We start from the raw sequence: 17,938 nt of genomic DNA on the forward strand, positions 1-17,938 counted from the left end.
CGAGACATTCGCGCTGCCGGGGCCGTTCTGGCGTAGGATTCAACACGCTGTTCCGCTATGCGGCATGGCACCGCTAGTCTCCGGACTCAGTTTATTTTCGGGGGAAAAAAATTATCCGAAGAGGAAAAGCCAAAAGCCGAAAAATAAAAAATAAATGTTATCAAAAAATAAAAAAGCGGGCAAAAAATAAAAGGGGTGCAACACGAGGACTTCCCAGGGGGTCACCCATCCTAGTACTACTCTCGCCCAAGCACGCTTAACTGCGGAGTTCTGATGGGATCCGGTGCATTAGTGCTGGTATGATCGCACCCATGACATGCCCTTCGAAACTCCCTTTTATGACAAAGCAGCAGACCTCGACGGCCCGAGACATTCGCGCTGCCGGGGCCGTTCTGGCGTAGGATTCAACGCGCTGTTCCGCTATGCGGCATGGCACCGCCAGTCTCCGGACTCAGTTTATTTTCGGGGGAAAAAAATTATACGAAGAGGAAAAGCCAAAAGCCGAAAAATAAAAAATAAATGTTATCAAAAAATAAAAAAGCGGGCAAAAAATAAAAGGGGTGCAACACGAGGACTTCCCAGGGGGTCACCCATCATAGGACTCCTCTCGCCCAAGCACGCTTAACTGCGGAGTTCTGATGGGATCCGGTGCATTAGTGCTGGTATGATCGCACCCATGACATGCCCTTCGAAACTCCCTTTTATGACAAAGCAGCAGACCTCGACGGCCCGAGACATTCGCGCTGCCGGGGCCGTTCTGGCGTAGGATTCAACGCGCTGTTCCGCTATGCGGCATGGCACCGCGAGTCTCCGGACTCAGTTTATTTTCGGGGGGAAAAAATTATCCGAAGAGGAAAAGCCAAAAGCCAAAAAATTAAAAATAAATATTATCAAAAAATAAAAAAGTGGGCAAAAAATAAAAAGGGTGCAACACGAGGACTTCCCAGGGGGTCACCCATCCTAGTACTTCTCTCGCCCAAGCACGCCTAACTGCGGAGTTATGATGGGATCCGGTGCATTAGTGCTGGTATGATCGCACCCATGACATGCCCTTCGAAACTCCCTTTTATGACAAAGCAGCAGACCGCGACGGCCCGAGACATTCGCGCTGCCGGGGCCGTTCTGGCGTAGGATTCAACGCGCTGTTCCGCTATGCGGCATGGCACCGCGAGTCTCCGGACTCAGTTTATTTTCGGGGGAAAAAAATTATCCGAAGAAAAAAAGCCAAAAGCCGAAAAATTAAAAATAAATATTATCAAAAAATAAAAAAGCGGGCAAAAAATAAAAGTGGTGCAACACGAGGACTTCCCAGGGGGTCACCCATCCTAGTACTACTCTCGCCCAAGCACGCTTAACTGCGGAGTTCTGATGGGATCCGGTGCATTAGTGCTGGTATGATCGCACCCATGACATGGCCATCGAAACTCCCTTTTATGACAAAGCAGCAGACCTCGACGGCCCGAGACATTCGCGCCGCCGGGGCCGTTCTGGCGTAGGATTCAACGCGCTATTCCCGCTATGCGGCATGGCACCGCCAGTCTCCGGACTCAGTTTATTTTCGGGGGAAAAAAATTATCCGAAGAGGAAAAGCCAAAAGCCGAAAATTTAAAAATAAATATTATCAAAAAATAAAAAAGTGGAGAAAAAAATAAAAAGGGTGCAACACGAGGACTTCCCAGGGGGTCACCCATCCTAGTACTACTCTCGCCCAAGCACGCTTAACTGCGGAGTTCTGATGGAATCCGGTGCATTAGTGCTGGTATGATCGCACCCATGACATGCCCTTCGAAACTCCCTTTTATGACAAAGCAGCAGACCTCGACGGCCCGAGACATTCGCGCTGCCGGGGCCGTTCTGGCGTAGGATTCAACGCGCTGTTCCGCTATGCGGCATGGCACCACGAGTCTCCGGACTCAGTTTATTTTCGGGGGAAAAAAATTATCCGAAGAGGAAAAGCCCAAAGCCGAAAAATTAAAAATAAATATTATCAAAAAATAAAAAAGCGGGCGAAAAATAAAAGGGGTGCAACACGAGGACTTCCCAGGGGGTCACCCATCCTAGTACTACTCTCGCCCAAGCACGCTTAACTGCGGAGTTCTGATGGGATCCGGTGCATTAGTGCTGGTATGATCGCACCAATGACATGCCCATCGAAACACCCTTTTATGACAAAGCAGCAGACCTCGACGGCCCGAGACATTCGCGCTGCCGGGGCCGTTCTGGCGTAGGATTCAATGCGCTGTTCCGCTATGCGGCATGGCACCGCGAGTCTCCGGACTCAGTTTATTTTCGAGGGAAAAAAATTATCCGAAGAGGAAAAGCCAAAAGCCAAAAAATTAAAAATAAATGTTATCAAAAAAGAAAAAAGCGGGCAAAAAATAAAAGGGGTGCAACACGAGGACTTCCCAGGGGGTCACCCATCCTAGTACTACTCTCGCCCAAGCACGCTTAACTGCGGAGTTCTGATGGGATCCGGTGCATTAGTGCTGGTATGATCGCACCCATGATATGCCCTTCGAAACTCCCTTTTATGACAAAGCAGCAGACCTCGACGGCCCGAGACATTCGCGCTGCCGGGGCCGTTCTGGCGTAGGATTCAACGCGCTGGTCCCGCTATGCGGCATGGCACCGCCAGACTCCGGACCCAGTTTATTGTCGGGGGAAAAAATTATCCGAAGAGGAAAAGCCAAAAGCCAAAAAATTAAAAATAAATATTATCAAAAAATAAAAAAGCGGGCAAAAAATAAAAAGGGTGCAACATGAGGACTTCCCAGGGGGTCACCCATCCTAGTACTACTCTCGCCCAAGCACGCTTAACTGCGGAGTTCTGATAGGATCCGGTGCATTAGTGCTGGTATGATCGCACCCAAGACATGCCCTTCGAAACTCCCTTTTATGACAAAGTAGCAGACCTCGACGGCTCGAGACATTCGCGCTGCCGGGGCCGTTCTGGCGTAGGATTCAACATGCTGTTCCGCTATGCGGCATGGCACCGCCAGTCTCCGGACTTAGTTTATTTTCGGGGGAAAAAAATTATCCGAAGAGGAAAAGCCAAAAGCCGAAAAATAAAAAATAAATGTTATCAAAAAATAAAAAAGCGGGCAAAAAATAAAAGGGGTGCAACACGAGGACTTCCCAGGGGGTCACCCATCCTAGTACTACTCTCGCCCAAGCACGCTTAACTGCGGAGTTCTGATGGGATCCGGTGCATTAGTGCTGGTATGATCGCACCCATGACATGCCCTTCGAAACTCCCTTTTATGACAAAGCAGCAGACCTCGACGGCCCGAGACATTCGCGCTGCCGGGGCCGTTCTGGCGTAGGATTCAATGCGCTGTTCCGCTATGCGGCATGGCACCGCCAGTCTCCGGACTCAGTTTATTTTCGGGGGAAAAAAATTATCCGAAGAGGATAAGCCAAAAGCCGAAAAATAAAAAATAAATGTTGTCAAAAAATAAAAAAGCGGGCAAAAAATAAAAGGGGTGCAACACGAGGACTTCCCAGGGGGTCACCCATCCTAGTACTACTCTCGCCCAAGCACGCTTAACTGCGGAGTTCTGATGGGATCCGGTGCATTAGTGCTGGTATGATCGCACCAATGACATGCCCTTCGAAACTCCCTTTTATGACAAAGCAGCAGACCTCGACGGCCCGAGACATTCGCGCTGCCGGGGCCGTTCTGGCGTAGGATTCAACGCGCTGTTCCGCTATGCGGCATGGCACCGCCAGTCTCCGGACTCAGTTTATTTTCGGGGGAAAAAAATTATCCGAAGAGGAAAAGCCAAAAGCCAAAAAATAAAAAATAAATGTTATCAAAAAATAAAAAAGCGGGCAAAAAATAAAAGGGGTGCAACACGAGGACTTCCCAGGGGGTCACCCATCCTAGTACTACTCTCGCCCAAGCACGCTTAACTGCGGAGTTCTGATGGGATCCGGTGCATTAGTGCTGGTATGATCGCACCCATGACATGCCCTTCGAAACTCCCTTTTATGACAAAGCAGCAGACCTCGACGGCCCGAGACATTCGCGCTGCCGGGGCCGTTCTGGCGTAGGATTCAACGCGCTGTTCCGCTATGCGGCATGGCACCGCCAGTCTCCGGACTCAGTTTATTTTCGGGGGGAAAAAATTATCCGAAGAGGAAAAGCCAAAAGCCAAAAAATTAAAAATATATATTATCAAAAAATAAAAAAGCGGGCAAAAAATAATAAGGGTGCAACACGAGGACTTCCCAGGGGGTCACCCATCCTAGTACTTCTCTCGCCCAAGCACGCCTAACTGCGGAGTTATGATGGGATCCGGTGCATTAGTGCTCGTATGATCGCACCCATGACATGCCCTTCGAAACTCCCTTTTATGACAAAGCAGCAGACCGCGACGGCCCGAGACATTCGCGCTGCCGGGGCCGTTCTGGCGTAGGATTCAACGCGCTGTTCCGCTATGCGGCATGGCACCGCGAGTCTCCGGACTCAGTTTATTTTCGGGGGAAAAAAATTATCCGAAGAGGAAAAGCCAAAAGCCGAAAAATTAAAAATAAATATTATCAAAAAATAAAAAAGCGGGCAAAAAATAAAAGGGGTGCAACACGAGGACTTCCCAGGAGGTCACCCATCCTAGTACTACTCTCGCCCAAGCACGCTTAACTGCGGAGTTCTGATGGGATCCGGTGCATTAGTGCTGGTATGATCGCACCCATGACATGCCCATCGAAACTCCCTTTTATGACAAAGCAGCAGACCTCGACGGCTCGAGACATTCGCGCCGCCGGGGCCGTTCTGGCGTAGGATTCAACGCGCTATTCCCGCTATGCGGCATGGCACCGCCAGTCTCCGGACTCAGTTTATTTTCGGGGGAAAAAATTATCCGAAGAGGAAAAGCCAAAAGCCGAAAAATAAAAAATAAATGTTATCAAAAAATAAAAAAGCGGGCAAAAAATAAAAGGGGTGCAACACGAGGACTTCCCAGGGGGTCACCCATCCTAGTACTACTCTCGCCCAAGCACGCTTAACTGCGGAGTTCTGATGGGATCCGGTGCATTAGTGCTCTTATGATCGCACCCATGACATGCCCTTCGAAACTCCCTTTTATGACAAAGCAGCAGACCTCGACGGCCCGAGACATTTGCGCTGCCGGGGCCGTTCTGGCGTAGGATTCAACGCGCTGTTCCGCTATGCGGCATGGCACCGCCAGTCTCCGGACTCAGTTTATTTTCGGGGGAAAAAAATTATCCGAAGAGGAAAAGCCAAAAGCCGAAAAATAAAAAATAAATGTTATCAAAAAATAAAAAAGCGGGCAAAAAATAAAAGGGGTACAACACGAGGACTTCCCAGGGGGTCACCCATCCTAGTACTACTCTCGCCCAAGCACGCTTAACTGCGGAGTTCTAATGGGATCCGGTGCATTAGTGCTGGTATGATCGCACCCATGACATGCCCTTCGAAACTCCCTTTTATGACAAAGCAGCAGACCTCGACGGCCCGAGACATTCGCGCTGCCGGGGCCGTTCTGGCGTAGGATTCAACGCGCTGTTCCGCTATGCGGCATGGCACCGCCAGTCTCCGGACTCAGTTTATTTTCGGGGGGAAAAAATTATCCGAAGAGGAAAAGCCAAAAGCCAAAAAATTAAAAATAAATATTATCAAAAAATAAAAAAGCGGGCAAAAAATAAAAAGGGTGCAACACGAGGACTTCCCAGGGGGTCACCCATCCTAGTACTTCTCTCGCCCAAGCACGCCTAACTGCGGAGTTATGATGGGATCCGGTGCATTAGTGCTGGTATGATCGCACCCATGACATGCCATTCGAAACTCCCTTTTATGACAAAGCAGCAGACCGCGACGGCCCGAGACATTCGCGCTGCCGGGGCCGTTCTGGCGTAGGATTCAACGCGCTGTTCCGCTATGCGGCATGGCACCGCGAGTCTCCGGACTCAGTTTATTTTCGGGGGGAAAAAATTATCCGAAGAGGAAAAGCCAAAAGCCAAAAAATTAAAAATAAATATTATCAAAAAATAAAAAAGCGGGCAAAAAATAAAAAGGGTGCAACACGAGGACTTCCCAGGGGGTCACCCATCCTAGTACTTTTCTCGCCCAAGCACGCCTAACTGCGGAGTTATGATGGGATCCGATGCATTAGTGCTGGTATGATCGCACCCATGACATGCCATTCGAAACTCCCTTTTATGACAAAGCAGCAGACCGCGACGGCCCGAGACATTCGCGCTGCCGGGGCCGTTCTGGCGTAGGATTTAACGCGCTGTTCCGCTATGCGGCATGGCACCGCGAGTCTCCGGACTCAGTTTATTTTCGGGGGAAAAAAATTATCCGAAGAGGAAAAGCCAAAAGCCGAAAAATTAAAAATAAATATTATCAAAAAAGAAAAAAGCGGGCAAAAAATAAAAGGGGTGCAACACGAGGACTTCCCAGGGGGTCACCCATCCTAGTACTACTCTCGCCCAAGCACGCTTAACTGCGGAGTTCTGATGGGATCCGGTGCATTAGTGCTGGTATGATCGCACCCATGATATGTCCTTCGAAACTCCCTTTTATGACAAAGCAGCAGACCTCGACGGCCCGAGACATTCGCGCTGCCGGGGCCGTTCTGGCGTAGGATTCAACGCGCTGGTCCCGCTATGCGGCATGGCACCGCCAGTCTCCGGACCCAGTTTATTGTCGGGGGAAAAAAATTATCCGAAGAGAAAAAGCCAAAAGCCAAAAAATTAAAAATAAATATTATCAAAAAATAAAAAAGCGGGCAAAAAATAAAAAGGGTGCAACATGAGGACTTCCCAGGGGGTCACCCATCCTAGTTCTACTCTCGCCCAAGCACGCTTAACTGCGGAGTTCTGATAGGATCCGGTGCATTAGTGCTGGTTTGATCGCACCCAAGACATGCCCTTCGAAACTCCCTTTTATGACAAAGTAGCAGACCTCGACGGCCCGAGACATTCGCGCTGCCGGGGCCGTTCTGGCGTAGGATTCAACACGCTGTTCCGCTATGCGGCATGGCACCGCCAGTCTCCGGACTCAGTTTATTTTCGGGGGAAAAAAATTATCCGAAGAGGAAAAGCCAAAAGCCGAAAAATAAAAAATAAATGTTATCAAAAAATAAAAAAGCGGGCAAAAAATAAAAGGGGTGCAACACGAGGACTTCCCAGGGGGTCACCCATCCTAATACTACTCTCGCCCAAGCACGCTTAACTGCGGAGTTCTGATGGGATCCGGTGCATTAGTGCTGGTATGATCGCACCCATGACATGCCTTTCGAAACTCCCTTTTATGACAAAGCAGCAGACCTCGACGGCCCGAGACATTCGCGCTGCCGGGGCCGTTCTGGCGTAGGATTCAACGCGCTGTTCCGCTATGCGGCATGGCACCGCCAGTCTCCGGACTCAGTTTATTTTCGGGGGAAAAAAATTATCCGAAGAGGAAAAGCCAAAAGCCGAAAAATAAAAAATAAATGTTATCAAAAAATAAAAAAGCGGACAAAAAATAAAAGGGGTGCAACACGAGGACTTCCCAGGGGGTCACCCATCCTAGTACTACTCTCGCCCAAGCACGCTTAACTGCGGAGTTCTGATGGGATCCGGTGCATTAGTGCTGGTATGATCGCACCCATGACATGCCCTTCGAAACTCCCTTTTATGACAAAGCAGCAGACCTCGACGGCCCGAGACATTCGCGCTGCCGGGGCCGTTCTGGCGTAGGATTCAACGCGCTGTTCCGCTATGCGGCATGGCACCGCCAGTCTCCGGACTCAGTTTATTTTCGGGGGGAAAAAATTATCCGAAGAGGAAAAGCCAAAAGCCAAAAAATTAAAAATAAATATTATTAAAAAATAAAAAAGCGGGCAAAAAATAAAAAGGGTGCAACACGAGGACTTCCCAGGGGGTCACCCATCCTAGTACTTCTCTCGCCCAAGCACGCCTAACTGCGGAGTTATGATGGGATCCGGTGCATTAGTGCTGGTATGATCGCACCCATGACATGCCATTCGAAACTCCCTTTTATGACAAAGCAGCAGACCGCGACGGCCCGAGACATTCGCGCTGCCGGGGCCGTTCTGGCGTAGGATTCAACGCGCTGTTCCGCTATGCGGCATGGCACCGCGAGTCTCCGGACTCAGTTTATTTTCGGGGGAAAAAAATTATCCGAAGAGGAAAAGCCAAAAGCCGAAAAATTAAAAATAAATATTATCAAAAAATAAAAAAGCGGGCAAAAAATAAAAGGGGTGCAACACGAGGACTTCCCAGGGGGTCACCCATCCTAGTACTACTCTCGCCCAAGCACGCTTAACTGCGGAGTTCTGATGGGATCCGGTGCATTAGTGCTGGTATGATCGCACCCATGACATGCCCATCGAAACTCCCTTTTATGACAAAGCAGCAGACCTCGACGGCCCGAGACATTCGCGCCGCCGGGGCCGTTCTGGCGTAGGCTTCAACGCGCTATTCCCGCTATGCGGCATGGCACCGCCAGTCTCCGGACTCAGTTTATTTTCGGGGGAAAAAAATTATCCGAAGAGGAAAAGCCAAAAGCCGAAAAATTAAAAATAAATATTATCAAAAAATAAAAAAGCGGGCAAAAAATAAAAGGGGTGCAACACGAGGACTTCCCAGGGGGTCACCCATCCTAGTACTACTCTCGCCCAAGCACGCTTAACTGCGGAGTTCTGATGGGATCCGGTGCATTAGTGCTGGTATGATCGCACCCATGACATGCCCATCGAAACACCCTTTTATGACAAAGCAGCAGACCTCGACGGCCCGAGACATTCGCGCTGCCGGGGCCGTTCTGGCGTAGGATTCAATGCGCTGTTCCGCTATGCGGCATGGCACCGCGAGTCTCCGGACTCAGTTTATTTTCGAGGGAAAAAAATTATCCGAAGAGGAAAAGCCAAAAGCCAAAAAATTAAAAATAAACGTTATCAAAAAAGAAAAAAGCGGGCAAAAAATAAAAGGGGTGCAACACGAGGACTTCCCAGGGGGTCACCCATCCTAGTACTACTCTCGCCCAAGCACGCTTAACTGCGGAGTTCTGATGGGATCCGGTGCATTAGTGCTGGTATGATCGCACCCATGACATGCCCTTCGAAACTCCCTTTTATGACAAAGCAGCAGACCTCGACGGCCCGAGACATTCGCGCTGCCGGGGCCGTTCTGGCGTAGGATTCAACGCGCTGTTCCGCTATGCGGCATGGCACCGCCAGTCTCCGGACTCAGTTTATTTTCGGGGGGAAAAAATTATCCGAAGAGGAAAAACCAAAAGCCAAAAAATTAAAAATAAATATTATCAGAAAATAAAAAAGCGGGCAAAAAATAAAAAGGGTGCAACACGAGGACTTCCCAGGGGGTCACCCATCCTAGTACTTCTCTCGCCCAAGCACGCCTAACTGCGGAGTTATGATGGGATCCGGTGCATTAGTGCTGGTATGATCGCACCCATGACATGCCCTTCGAAACTCCCTTTTATGACAAAGCAGCAGACCGCGACGGCCCGAGACATTCGCGCTGCCGGGGCCGTTCTGGCGTAGGATTCAACGCGCTGTTCCGCTATGCGGCATGGCACCGCGAGTCTCCGGACTCAGTTTATTTTCGGGGGAAAAAAATTATCCGAAGAGGAAAAGCCAAAAGCCGAAAAATTAAAAATAAATATTATCAAAAAATAAAAAAGCGGGCAAAAAATAAAAGGGGTGCAACACGAGGACTTCCTAGGGGGTCACCCATCCTAGTACTACTCTCGCCCAAGCACGCTTAACTGCGGAGTTCTGATGGGATCCGGTGCATTAGTGCTGGTATGATCGCACCCATGACATGCCCATCGAAACTCCCTTTTATGACAAAGCAGCAGACCTCGACGGCCCGAGACATTCGCGCCGCCGGGGCCGTTCTGGCGTAGGATTCAACGCGCTATTCCCGCTATGCGGCATGGCACCGCTAGTCTCCGGACTCAGTTTATTTTCGGGGGAAAAAAATTATCCGAAGAGGAAAAGCCAAAAGCCGAAAAATTAAAAATAAATATTATCAAAAAATAAAAAAGTGGAGAAAAAAATAAAAAGGGTGCAACACGAGGACTTCCCAGGGGGTCACCCATCCTAGTACTACTCTCGCCCAAGCACGCTTAACTGCGGAGTTCTGATGGGATCCGGTGCATTAGTGCTGGTATGATCGCACCCATGACATGCCCTTCGAAACTCCCTTTTATGACAAAGCAGCAGACCTCGACAGCCCGAGACATTCGCGCTGCCGGGGCCGTTCTGGCGTAGGATTCAACGCGCTGTTCCGCTATGCGGCATGGCACCGCGAGTCTCCGGACTCAGTTTATTTTCGGGGGAAAAAAATTATCCGAAGAGGAAAAGCCAAAAGCCGAAAAATTAAAAATAAATATTATCAAAAAATAAAAAAGCGGGCAAAAAATAAAAGGGGTGCAACACGAGGACTTCCCAGGGGGTCACCCATCCTAGTACTACTCTCGCCCAAGCACGCTTAACTGCGGAGTTCTGATGGGATCCGGTGCATTAGTGCTGGTATGATCGCACCCATGACATGCCCATCGAAACTCCCTTTTATGACAAAGCAGCAGACCTCGACGGCCCGAGACATTCGCGCCGCCGTGGCCGTTCTGGCGTAGGCTTCAACGCGCTATTCCCGCTATGCGGCATGGCACCGCCAGTCTCCGGACTCAGTTTATTTTCGGGGAAAAAAAATTATCCGAAGAGGAAAAGCCAAAAGCCGAAAAATTAAAAATAAATATTATCAAAAAATAAAAAAGCGGGCAAAAAATAAAAGGGGTGCAACACGAGGACTTCCCAGGGGGTCACCCATCCTAGTACTACTCTCGCCCAAGCACGCTTAACTGCGGAGTTCTGATGGGATCCGGTGCATTAGTGCTGGTATGATCGCACCCATGACATGCCCATCGAAACACCCTTTTATGACAAAGCAGCAGACCTCGACGGCCCGAGACATTCGCGCTGCCGGGGCCGTTCTGGCGTAGGATTCAATGCGCTGTTCCGCTATGCGGCATGGCACCGCGAGTCTCCGGACTTAGTTTATTTTCGAGGGAAAAAAATTATCCGAAGAGGAAAAGCTAAAAGCCAAAAAATTAAAAATAAACGTTATCAAAAAAGAAAAAAGCGGGCAAAAAATAAAAGGGGTGCAACACGAGGACTTCCCAGGGGGTCACCCATCCTAGTACTACTCTCGCCCAAGCACGCTTAACTGCGGAGTTCTGATGGGATCCGGTGCATTAGTGCTGGTATGATCGCACCCATGATATACCCTTCGAAACTCCCTTTTATGACAAAGCAACAGACCTCGACGGCCCGAGACATTCGCGCTGCCGGGGCCGTTCTGGCGTAGGATTCAACGCGCTGGTCCCGCTATGCGGCATGGCACCGCCAGTCTCCGGACCCAGTTTATTGTCGGGGGAAAAAAATTATCCGAAGAGAAAAAGCCAAAAGCCAAAAAATTAAAAATAAATATTATCAAAAAATAAAAAAGCGGGCAAAAAATAAAAAGGGTGCAACATGAGGACTTCCCAGGGGGTCACCCATCCTAGTACTACTCTCGCCCAAGCACGCTTAACTGCGGAGTTCTGATAGGATCCGGTGCATTAGTGCTGGTTTGATCGCACCCAAGACATGCCCTTCGAAACTCCCTTTTATGACAAAGTAGCAGACCTCGACGGCCCGAGACATTCGCGCTGCCGGGGCCGTTCTGGCGTAGGATTCAACACGCTGTTCCGCTATGCGGCATGGCACCGCCAGTCTCCGGACTCAATTTATTTTCGGGGGAAAAAAATTATCCGAAGAGGAAAAGCCAAAAGCCGAAAAATAAAAAATAAATGTTATCAAAAAATAAAAAAGCGGGCAAAAAATAAAAGGGGTGCAACACGAGGACTTCCCAGGGGGTCACCCATCCTAGTACTACTCTCGCCCAAGCACGCTTAACTGCGGAGTTCTGATGGGATCCGGTGCATTAGTGCTGGTATGATCGCACCCATGACATGCCCTTCGAAACTCCCTTTTATGACAAAGCAGCAGACCTCGACGGCCCGAGACATTCGCGCTGCCGGGGCCGTTCTGGCGTAGGATTCAACGCGCTGTTCCGCTATGCGGCATGGCACCGCCAGTCTCCGGACTCAGTTTATTTTCGGGGGAAAAAAATTATCCGAAGAGGAAAAGCCAAAAGCCGAAAAATAAAAAATAAATGTTATCAAAAAATAAACAAGCGGGCAAAAAATAAAAGGGGTGCAACACGAGGACTTCCCAGGGGGTCACCCATCCTAGTACTACTCTCGCCCAAGCACGCTTAACTGCGGAGTTCTGATGGGATCCGGTGCATTAGTGCTGGTATGATCGCACCCATGACATGCCCTTCGAAACTCCCTTTTATGACAAAGCAGCAGACCTCGACGGCCCGAGACATTCGCGCTGCCGGGGCCGTTCTGGCGTAGGATTCAACGCGCTGTTCCGCTATGCGGCATGGCACCGCCAGTCTCCGGACTCAGTTTATTTTCGGGGGAAAAAAATTATCCGAAGAGGAAAAGCCAAAAGCCGAAAAATAAAAAATAAATGTTATCAAAAAATAAAAAAGCGGGCAAAAAATAAAAGGGGTGCAACACGAGGACTTCCCAGGGGGTCACCCATCCTAGTACTACTCTCGCCCAAGCACGCTTAACTGCGGAGTTCTGATGGGATCCGGTGCATTAGTGCTGGTATGATCGCACCCATGACATGCCCTTCGAAACTCCCTTTTATGACAAAGCAGCAGACCTCGACGGCCCGAGACATTCGCGCTGCCGGGGCCGTTCTGGCGTAGGATTCAACGCGCTGTTCCGCTATGCGGCATGGCACCGCCAGTCTCCGGACTCAGTTTATTTTCGGGGGGAAAAAATTATCCGAAGAGGAAAAACCAAAAGCCAAAAAATTAAAAATAAATATTATCAGAAAATAAAAAAGCGGGCAAAAAATAAAAAGGGTGCAACACGAGGACTTCCCAGGGGGTCACCCATCCTAGTACTTCTCTCGCCCAAGCACGCCTAACTGCGGAGTTATGATGGGATCCGGTGCATTAGTGCTGGTATGATCGCACCCATGACATGCCCTTCGAAACTCCCTTTTATGACAAAGCAGCAGACCGCGACGGCCCGAGACATTCGCGCTGCCGGGGCCGTTCTGGCGTAGGATTCAACGCGCTGTTCCGCTATGCGGCATGGCACCGCGAGTCTCCGGACTCAGTTTATTTTCGGGGGAAAAAAATTATCCGAAGAGGAAAAGCCAAAAGCCGAAAAATTAAAAATAAATATTATCAAAAAATAAAAAAGCGGGCAAAAAATAAAAGGGGTGCAACACGAGGACTTCCTAGGGGGTCACCCATCCTAGTACTACTCTCGCCCAAGCACGCTTAACTGCGGAGTTCTGATGGGATCCGGTGCATTAGTGCTGGTGTGATCGCACCCATGACATGCCCATCGAAACTCCCTTTTATGACAAAGCAGCAGACCTCGACGGCCCGAGACATTCGCGCCGCCGGGGCCGTTCTGGCGTAGGATTCAACGCGCTATTCCCGCTATGCGGCATGGCACCGCTAGTCTCCGGACTCAGTTTATTTTCGGGGGAAAAAAATTATCCGAAGAGGAAAAGCCAAAAGCCGAAAAATTAAAAATAAATATTATCAAAAAATAAAAAAGTGGAGAAAAAAATAAAAAGGGTGCAACACGAGGACTTCCCAGGGGGTCACCCATCCTAGTACTACTCTCGCCCAAGCACGCTTAACTGCGGAGTTCTGATGGGATCCGGTGCATTAGTGCTGGTATGATCGCACCCATGACATGCCCTTCGAAACTCCCTTTTATGACAAAGCAGCAGACCTCGACGGCCCGAGACATTCGCGCTGCCGGGGCCGTTCTGGCGTAGGATTCAACGCGCTGTTCCGCTATGCGGCATGGCACCGCGAGTCTCCGGACTCAGTTTATTTTCGGGGAAAAAAAATTATCCGAAGAGGAAAAGCCAAAAGCCGAAAAATTAAAAATAAATATTATCAAAAAATAAAAAAGCGGGCAAAAAATAAAAGGGGTGCAACACGAGGACTTCCCAGGGGGTCACCCATCCTAGTACTACTCTCGCCCAAGCACGCTTAACTGCGGAGTTCTGATGGGATCCGGTGCATTAGTGCTGGTATGATCGCACCCATGACATGCCCATCGAAACACCCTTTTATGACAAAGCAGCAGACCTCGACGGCCCGAGACATTCGCGCTGCCGGGGCCGTTCTGGCGTAGGATTCAATGCGCTGTTCCGCTATGCGGCATGGCACCGCGAGTCTCCGGACTCAGTTTATTTTCGAGGGAAAAAAATTATCCGAAGAGGAAAAGCCAAAAGCCAAAAAATTAAAAATAAATGTTATAAAAAAGAAAAAAGCGGGCAAAAAATAAAAGGGGTGCAACACGAGGACTTCCCAGGGGGTCACCCATCCTAGTACTACTCTCGCCCAAGCACGCTTAACTGCGGAGTTCTGATGGGATCCGGTGCATTAGTGCTGGTATGATCGCACCCATGACATGCCCTTCGAAACTCCCTTTTATGACAAAGCAGCAGACCTCGACGGCCCGAGACATTCGCGCTGCCGGGGCCGTTTTGGCGTAGGATTCAACGCGCTGGTCCCGCTTTGCGGCATGGCACCGCCAGTCTCCGGACCCAGTTTATTGTCGGGGGAAAAAAATTATCCGAAGAAGAAAAGCCAAAAGCCAAAAAATTAAAAATAAATATTATCAAAAAATAAAAAAGCGGGCAAAAAATAAAAAGGGTGCAACATGAGGACTTCCCAAGGGGTCACCCATCCTAGTACTACTCTCGCCCAAGCACGCTTAACTGCGGAGTTCTGATAGGATCCGGTGCATTAGTGCTGGTATGATCGCACCCAAGACATGCCCTTCGAAACTCCCTTTTATGACAAAGTAGCAGACCTCGACGGCCCGAGACATTCGCGCTGCCGGGGCCGTTCTGGCGTAGGATTCAACACGCTGTTCCGCTATGCGGCATGGCACCGCCAGTCTCCGGACTCAGTTTATTTTCGGGGGAAAAAAATTATCCGAAGAGGAAAAGCCAAAAGCCGAAAAATAAAAAATAAATGTTATCAAAAAATAAAAAAGCGGGCAAAAAATAAAAGGGGTGCAACACGAGGACTTCCCAGGGGGTCACCCATCCTAGTACTTCTCTCGCCCAAGCACGCCTAACTGCGGAGTTATGATGGGATCCGGTGCATTAGTGCTGGTATGATCGCACCCATGACATGCCCTTCGAAACTCCCTTTTATGACAAAGCAGCAGACCGCGACGGCCCGAGACATTCGCGCTGCCGGGGCCGTTCTGGCGTAGGATTCAACGCGCTGTTCCGCTATGCGGCATGGCACCGCGAGTCTCCGGACTCAGTTTATTTTCGGGGGAAAAAATTATCCGAAGAGGAAAAGCCAAAAGCCGAAAAATTAAAAATAAATATTATCAAAAAATAAAAAAGCGGGCAAAAAATAAAAGGGGTGCAACACGAGGACTTCCCAGGGGGTCACCCATCCTAGTACTACTCTCGCCCAAGCACGCTTAACTGCGGATTTCTGATGGGATCCGGTGCATTAGTGCTGGTATGATCGCACCCATGACATGCCCATCGAAACTCCCTTTTATGACAAAGCAGCAGACCTCGACGGCCCGAGACATTCGCGCCGCCGGGGCCGTTCTGGCGTAGGATTCAACGCGCTATTCCCGCTATGCGGCATGGCACCGCCAGTCTCCGGACTCAGTTTATTTTCGGGGGAAAAAAATTATCCGAAGAGGAAAAGCCAAAAGCCGAAAAATTAAAAATAAATATTATCAAAAAATAAAAAAGTGGAGAAAAAAATAAAAAGGGTGCAACACGAGGACTTCCCAGGGGGTCACCCATCCTAGTACTACTCTCGCCCAAGCACGCTTAACTGCGGAGTTCTGATGGGATCCGGTGCATTAGTGCTGGTATGATCGCACCCATGACATGCCCTTCGAAACTCCCTTTTATGACAAAGCAGCAGACCTCGACGGCCCGAGACATTCGCGCTGCCGGGGCCGTTCTGGCGTAGGATTCAACGCGCTGTTCCGCTATGCGGCATGGCACCGCGAGTCTCCGGACTCAGTTTATTTTCGGGGGAAAAAAATTATCCGAAGAGGAAAAGCCAAAAGCCGAAAAATTAAAAATAAATATTATCAAAAAATAAAAAAGCGGGCAAAAAATAAAAGGGGTGCAACACGAGGACTTCCCAGGGGGTCACCCATCCTAGTACTACTCTCGCCCAAGCACGCTTAACTGCGGAGTTCTGATGGGATCCGGTGCATTAGTGCTGGTATGATCGCACCCATGACATGCCCATCGAAACACCCTTTTATGACAAAGCAGCAGACCTCGACGGCCCGAGACATTCGCGCTGCCGGGGCCGTTCTGGCGTAGGATTCAATGCGCTGTTCCGCTATGCGGCATGGCACCGCGAGTCTCCGGACTCAGTTTATTTTCGAGGGAAAAAAATTATCCGAAGAGGAAAAGCCAAAAGCCAAAAAATTAAAAATAAATGTTATCAAAAAAGAAAAAAGCGGGCAAAAAATAAAAGGGGTGCAACACGAGGACTTCCCAGGGGGTCACCCATCCTAGTACTACTCTCGCCCAAGCACGCTTAACTGCGGAGTTCTGATGGGATCCGGTGCATTAGTGCTGGTATGATCGCACCCATGATATGCCCTTCGAAACTCCCTTTTATGACAAAGCAGCAGACCTCGACGGCCCGAGACATTCGCGCTGCCGGGGCCGTTCTGGCGTAGGATTCAACGCGCTGGTCCCGCTATGCGGCATGGCACCGCCAGTCTCCGGACCCAGTTTATTGTCGGGGGAAAAAAATTATCCGAAGAGGAAAATCCAAAAGCCAAAAAATTAAAAATAAATATTATCAAAAAATAAAAAAGCGGGCAAAAAATAAAAAGGGTGCAACATGAGGACTTCCCAGGGGGTCACCCATCCTAGTACTACTCTCGCCCAAGCACGCTTAACTGCGGAGTTCTGATAGGATCCGGTGCATTAGTGCTGGTATGATCGCACCCAAGACATGCCCTTCGAAACTCCCTTTTATGACAAAGTAGCAGACCTCGACGGCCCGAGACATTCGCGCTGCCGGGGCCGTTCTGGCGTAGGATTCAACACGCCGTTCCGCTATGCGGCATGGCACCGCCAGTCTCTGGACTCAGTTTATTTTCGGGGGAAAAAAATTATCCGAAGAGGAAAAGCCAAAAGCCGAAAAATAAAAAATAAATGTTATCAAAAAATAAAAAAGCGGGCAATAAATAAAAGGGGTGCAACACGAGGACTTCCCAGGGGGTCACCCATCCTAGTACTACTCTCGCCCAAGCACGCTTAACTGCGGAGTTCTGATGGGATCCGGTGCATTAGTGCTGGTATGATCGCACCCATGACATGCCCTTCGAAACTCCCTTTTATGACAAAGCAACAGACCTCGACGGCCCGAGACATTCGCGCTGCCGGGGCCGTTCTGGCGTAGGATTCAACGCGCTGTTCCGCTATGCGGCATGGCACCGCCAGTCTCCGGACTCAGTTTATTTTCGGGGGAAAAAAATTATCCGAAGAGGAAAAGCCAAAAGCCGAAAAATAAAAAATAAATGTTATCAAAAAATAAAAAAGCGGGCAAAAAATAAAAGGGGTGCAACACGAGGACTTCCAAGGGGGTCACCCATCCTAGTACTACTCTCGCCCAAGCACTCTTAACTGCGGAGTTCTGATGGGATCCGGTGCATTAGTGCTGGTATGATCGCACCCATGACATGCCCTTCGAAACTCCCTTTTATGACAAAGCAGCAGACCTCGACGGCCCGAGACATTCGCGCTGCCGGGGCCGTTCTGTCGTAGGATTC

The 17,938-nt window shown here is 49.6% G+C and overlaps 40 non-coding genes and 9 pseudogenes across 40 annotated transcripts; all 49 read right to left on the reverse strand.

The window, feature by feature from the left end:
- Positions 1-192: 192 nt before the first annotated feature.
- On the reverse strand, positions 193-311 carry LOC149763674 (5S ribosomal RNA). The gene has a single exon (XR_016410911.1). It is a non-coding gene; the product is annotated as a 5S ribosomal RNA (ribosomal RNA).
- A 246-nt stretch (positions 312-557) lies between these two features.
- Positions 558-676, reverse strand: LOC149763675 (5S ribosomal RNA). The gene has a single exon (XR_016405204.1). It is a non-coding gene; the product is annotated as a 5S ribosomal RNA (ribosomal RNA).
- A 246-nt stretch (positions 677-922) lies between these two features.
- On the reverse strand, positions 923-1,041 carry LOC149763676 (5S ribosomal RNA; annotated as a pseudogene).
- A 246-nt stretch (positions 1,042-1,287) lies between these two features.
- Positions 1,288-1,406, reverse strand: LOC149763677 (5S ribosomal RNA). The gene has a single exon (XR_016402241.1). It is a non-coding gene; the product is annotated as a 5S ribosomal RNA (ribosomal RNA).
- A 248-nt stretch (positions 1,407-1,654) lies between these two features.
- Positions 1,655-1,773, reverse strand: LOC149763678 (5S ribosomal RNA). Its single transcript, XR_016402227.1, has one exon. It is a non-coding gene; the product is annotated as a 5S ribosomal RNA (ribosomal RNA).
- A 246-nt stretch (positions 1,774-2,019) lies between these two features.
- Positions 2,020-2,138, reverse strand: LOC149763679 (5S ribosomal RNA). The gene has a single exon (XR_016401883.1). It is a non-coding gene; the product is annotated as a 5S ribosomal RNA (ribosomal RNA).
- A 246-nt stretch (positions 2,139-2,384) lies between these two features.
- On the reverse strand, positions 2,385-2,503 carry LOC149763680 (5S ribosomal RNA). The gene has a single exon (XR_016410913.1). It is a non-coding gene; the product is annotated as a 5S ribosomal RNA (ribosomal RNA).
- A 246-nt stretch (positions 2,504-2,749) lies between these two features.
- On the reverse strand, positions 2,750-2,868 carry LOC149763681 (5S ribosomal RNA). The gene has a single exon (XR_016407471.1). It is a non-coding gene; the product is annotated as a 5S ribosomal RNA (ribosomal RNA).
- A 246-nt stretch (positions 2,869-3,114) lies between these two features.
- LOC149763682 (5S ribosomal RNA) lies at positions 3,115-3,233 on the reverse strand. The gene has a single exon (XR_016410914.1). It is a non-coding gene; the product is annotated as a 5S ribosomal RNA (ribosomal RNA).
- A 246-nt stretch (positions 3,234-3,479) lies between these two features.
- Positions 3,480-3,598, reverse strand: LOC149763683 (5S ribosomal RNA). The gene has a single exon (XR_016401884.1). It is a non-coding gene; the product is annotated as a 5S ribosomal RNA (ribosomal RNA).
- Positions 3,599-3,844: 246 nt separating this feature from the next.
- Positions 3,845-3,963, reverse strand: LOC149763684 (5S ribosomal RNA). Its single transcript, XR_016410915.1, has one exon. It is a non-coding gene; the product is annotated as a 5S ribosomal RNA (ribosomal RNA).
- Positions 3,964-4,209: 246 nt separating this feature from the next.
- LOC149763685 (5S ribosomal RNA) lies at positions 4,210-4,328 on the reverse strand (annotated as a pseudogene).
- A 246-nt stretch (positions 4,329-4,574) lies between these two features.
- On the reverse strand, positions 4,575-4,693 carry LOC149763686 (5S ribosomal RNA). Its single transcript, XR_016410511.1, has one exon. It is a non-coding gene; the product is annotated as a 5S ribosomal RNA (ribosomal RNA).
- A 246-nt stretch (positions 4,694-4,939) lies between these two features.
- Positions 4,940-5,058, reverse strand: LOC149763687 (5S ribosomal RNA). The gene has a single exon (XR_016408025.1). It is a non-coding gene; the product is annotated as a 5S ribosomal RNA (ribosomal RNA).
- Positions 5,059-5,304: 246 nt separating this feature from the next.
- On the reverse strand, positions 5,305-5,423 carry LOC149763688 (5S ribosomal RNA). Its single transcript, XR_016403182.1, has one exon. It is a non-coding gene; the product is annotated as a 5S ribosomal RNA (ribosomal RNA).
- Positions 5,424-5,669: 246 nt separating this feature from the next.
- On the reverse strand, positions 5,670-5,788 carry LOC149763689 (5S ribosomal RNA; annotated as a pseudogene).
- Positions 5,789-6,034: 246 nt separating this feature from the next.
- Positions 6,035-6,153, reverse strand: LOC149763690 (5S ribosomal RNA; annotated as a pseudogene).
- A 246-nt stretch (positions 6,154-6,399) lies between these two features.
- LOC149763691 (5S ribosomal RNA) lies at positions 6,400-6,518 on the reverse strand. The gene has a single exon (XR_016410916.1). It is a non-coding gene; the product is annotated as a 5S ribosomal RNA (ribosomal RNA).
- A 247-nt stretch (positions 6,519-6,765) lies between these two features.
- On the reverse strand, positions 6,766-6,884 carry LOC149763692 (5S ribosomal RNA; annotated as a pseudogene).
- Positions 6,885-7,130: 246 nt separating this feature from the next.
- On the reverse strand, positions 7,131-7,249 carry LOC149763693 (5S ribosomal RNA). The gene has a single exon (XR_016401553.1). It is a non-coding gene; the product is annotated as a 5S ribosomal RNA (ribosomal RNA).
- A 246-nt stretch (positions 7,250-7,495) lies between these two features.
- On the reverse strand, positions 7,496-7,614 carry LOC149763694 (5S ribosomal RNA). The gene has a single exon (XR_016410918.1). It is a non-coding gene; the product is annotated as a 5S ribosomal RNA (ribosomal RNA).
- A 246-nt stretch (positions 7,615-7,860) lies between these two features.
- On the reverse strand, positions 7,861-7,979 carry LOC149763695 (5S ribosomal RNA; annotated as a pseudogene).
- Positions 7,980-8,225: 246 nt separating this feature from the next.
- Positions 8,226-8,344, reverse strand: LOC149763696 (5S ribosomal RNA). Its single transcript, XR_016410920.1, has one exon. It is a non-coding gene; the product is annotated as a 5S ribosomal RNA (ribosomal RNA).
- Positions 8,345-8,591: 247 nt separating this feature from the next.
- On the reverse strand, positions 8,592-8,710 carry LOC149763697 (5S ribosomal RNA). Its single transcript, XR_016410921.1, has one exon. It is a non-coding gene; the product is annotated as a 5S ribosomal RNA (ribosomal RNA).
- Positions 8,711-8,956: 246 nt separating this feature from the next.
- On the reverse strand, positions 8,957-9,075 carry LOC149763698 (5S ribosomal RNA). Its single transcript, XR_016410922.1, has one exon. It is a non-coding gene; the product is annotated as a 5S ribosomal RNA (ribosomal RNA).
- A 246-nt stretch (positions 9,076-9,321) lies between these two features.
- Positions 9,322-9,440, reverse strand: LOC149763699 (5S ribosomal RNA; annotated as a pseudogene).
- A 246-nt stretch (positions 9,441-9,686) lies between these two features.
- Positions 9,687-9,805, reverse strand: LOC149763700 (5S ribosomal RNA). Its single transcript, XR_016402136.1, has one exon. It is a non-coding gene; the product is annotated as a 5S ribosomal RNA (ribosomal RNA).
- Positions 9,806-10,053: 248 nt separating this feature from the next.
- Positions 10,054-10,172, reverse strand: LOC149763701 (5S ribosomal RNA). The gene has a single exon (XR_016412252.1). It is a non-coding gene; the product is annotated as a 5S ribosomal RNA (ribosomal RNA).
- A 246-nt stretch (positions 10,173-10,418) lies between these two features.
- LOC149763702 (5S ribosomal RNA) lies at positions 10,419-10,537 on the reverse strand. Its single transcript, XR_016410923.1, has one exon. It is a non-coding gene; the product is annotated as a 5S ribosomal RNA (ribosomal RNA).
- A 247-nt stretch (positions 10,538-10,784) lies between these two features.
- Positions 10,785-10,903, reverse strand: LOC149763703 (5S ribosomal RNA). Its single transcript, XR_016410924.1, has one exon. It is a non-coding gene; the product is annotated as a 5S ribosomal RNA (ribosomal RNA).
- Positions 10,904-11,149: 246 nt separating this feature from the next.
- LOC149763704 (5S ribosomal RNA) lies at positions 11,150-11,268 on the reverse strand. The gene has a single exon (XR_016410926.1). It is a non-coding gene; the product is annotated as a 5S ribosomal RNA (ribosomal RNA).
- Positions 11,269-11,515: 247 nt separating this feature from the next.
- Positions 11,516-11,634, reverse strand: LOC149763705 (5S ribosomal RNA). Its single transcript, XR_016408787.1, has one exon. It is a non-coding gene; the product is annotated as a 5S ribosomal RNA (ribosomal RNA).
- Positions 11,635-11,880: 246 nt separating this feature from the next.
- Positions 11,881-11,999, reverse strand: LOC149763706 (5S ribosomal RNA). The gene has a single exon (XR_016410927.1). It is a non-coding gene; the product is annotated as a 5S ribosomal RNA (ribosomal RNA).
- A 246-nt stretch (positions 12,000-12,245) lies between these two features.
- On the reverse strand, positions 12,246-12,364 carry LOC149763707 (5S ribosomal RNA). Its single transcript, XR_016410928.1, has one exon. It is a non-coding gene; the product is annotated as a 5S ribosomal RNA (ribosomal RNA).
- Positions 12,365-12,610: 246 nt separating this feature from the next.
- Positions 12,611-12,729, reverse strand: LOC149763708 (5S ribosomal RNA). Its single transcript, XR_016410929.1, has one exon. It is a non-coding gene; the product is annotated as a 5S ribosomal RNA (ribosomal RNA).
- Positions 12,730-12,975: 246 nt separating this feature from the next.
- Positions 12,976-13,094, reverse strand: LOC149763709 (5S ribosomal RNA; annotated as a pseudogene).
- A 246-nt stretch (positions 13,095-13,340) lies between these two features.
- On the reverse strand, positions 13,341-13,459 carry LOC149763710 (5S ribosomal RNA). Its single transcript, XR_016405023.1, has one exon. It is a non-coding gene; the product is annotated as a 5S ribosomal RNA (ribosomal RNA).
- A 248-nt stretch (positions 13,460-13,707) lies between these two features.
- On the reverse strand, positions 13,708-13,826 carry LOC149763711 (5S ribosomal RNA). Its single transcript, XR_016412253.1, has one exon. It is a non-coding gene; the product is annotated as a 5S ribosomal RNA (ribosomal RNA).
- A 246-nt stretch (positions 13,827-14,072) lies between these two features.
- LOC149763712 (5S ribosomal RNA) lies at positions 14,073-14,191 on the reverse strand. The gene has a single exon (XR_016410930.1). It is a non-coding gene; the product is annotated as a 5S ribosomal RNA (ribosomal RNA).
- Positions 14,192-14,436: 245 nt separating this feature from the next.
- On the reverse strand, positions 14,437-14,555 carry LOC149763713 (5S ribosomal RNA). The gene has a single exon (XR_016410931.1). It is a non-coding gene; the product is annotated as a 5S ribosomal RNA (ribosomal RNA).
- A 247-nt stretch (positions 14,556-14,802) lies between these two features.
- On the reverse strand, positions 14,803-14,921 carry LOC149763714 (5S ribosomal RNA). Its single transcript, XR_016407669.1, has one exon. It is a non-coding gene; the product is annotated as a 5S ribosomal RNA (ribosomal RNA).
- A 246-nt stretch (positions 14,922-15,167) lies between these two features.
- LOC149763715 (5S ribosomal RNA) lies at positions 15,168-15,286 on the reverse strand (annotated as a pseudogene).
- A 245-nt stretch (positions 15,287-15,531) lies between these two features.
- Positions 15,532-15,650, reverse strand: LOC149763716 (5S ribosomal RNA). Its single transcript, XR_016403709.1, has one exon. It is a non-coding gene; the product is annotated as a 5S ribosomal RNA (ribosomal RNA).
- A 248-nt stretch (positions 15,651-15,898) lies between these two features.
- On the reverse strand, positions 15,899-16,017 carry LOC149763717 (5S ribosomal RNA). The gene has a single exon (XR_016412254.1). It is a non-coding gene; the product is annotated as a 5S ribosomal RNA (ribosomal RNA).
- A 246-nt stretch (positions 16,018-16,263) lies between these two features.
- LOC149763718 (5S ribosomal RNA) lies at positions 16,264-16,382 on the reverse strand. Its single transcript, XR_016410932.1, has one exon. It is a non-coding gene; the product is annotated as a 5S ribosomal RNA (ribosomal RNA).
- A 246-nt stretch (positions 16,383-16,628) lies between these two features.
- On the reverse strand, positions 16,629-16,747 carry LOC149763719 (5S ribosomal RNA). Its single transcript, XR_016410934.1, has one exon. It is a non-coding gene; the product is annotated as a 5S ribosomal RNA (ribosomal RNA).
- Positions 16,748-16,994: 247 nt separating this feature from the next.
- Positions 16,995-17,113, reverse strand: LOC149763720 (5S ribosomal RNA). The gene has a single exon (XR_016407472.1). It is a non-coding gene; the product is annotated as a 5S ribosomal RNA (ribosomal RNA).
- A 246-nt stretch (positions 17,114-17,359) lies between these two features.
- On the reverse strand, positions 17,360-17,478 carry LOC149763721 (5S ribosomal RNA). The gene has a single exon (XR_016410935.1). It is a non-coding gene; the product is annotated as a 5S ribosomal RNA (ribosomal RNA).
- A 246-nt stretch (positions 17,479-17,724) lies between these two features.
- Positions 17,725-17,843, reverse strand: LOC149763722 (5S ribosomal RNA). The gene has a single exon (XR_016402107.1). It is a non-coding gene; the product is annotated as a 5S ribosomal RNA (ribosomal RNA).
- Positions 17,844-17,938: the final 95 nt, after the last annotated feature.

Source organism: Phoenix dactylifera, chromosome 4, assembly GCF_051530095.1.
Source record: "Phoenix dactylifera cultivar Ajwa chromosome 4, Ajwa_hap1_PhDact_Kaust_v1.1, whole genome shotgun sequence".
Taxonomy (NCBI): Eukaryota; Viridiplantae; Streptophyta; class Magnoliopsida; order Arecales; family Arecaceae; genus Phoenix; species Phoenix dactylifera.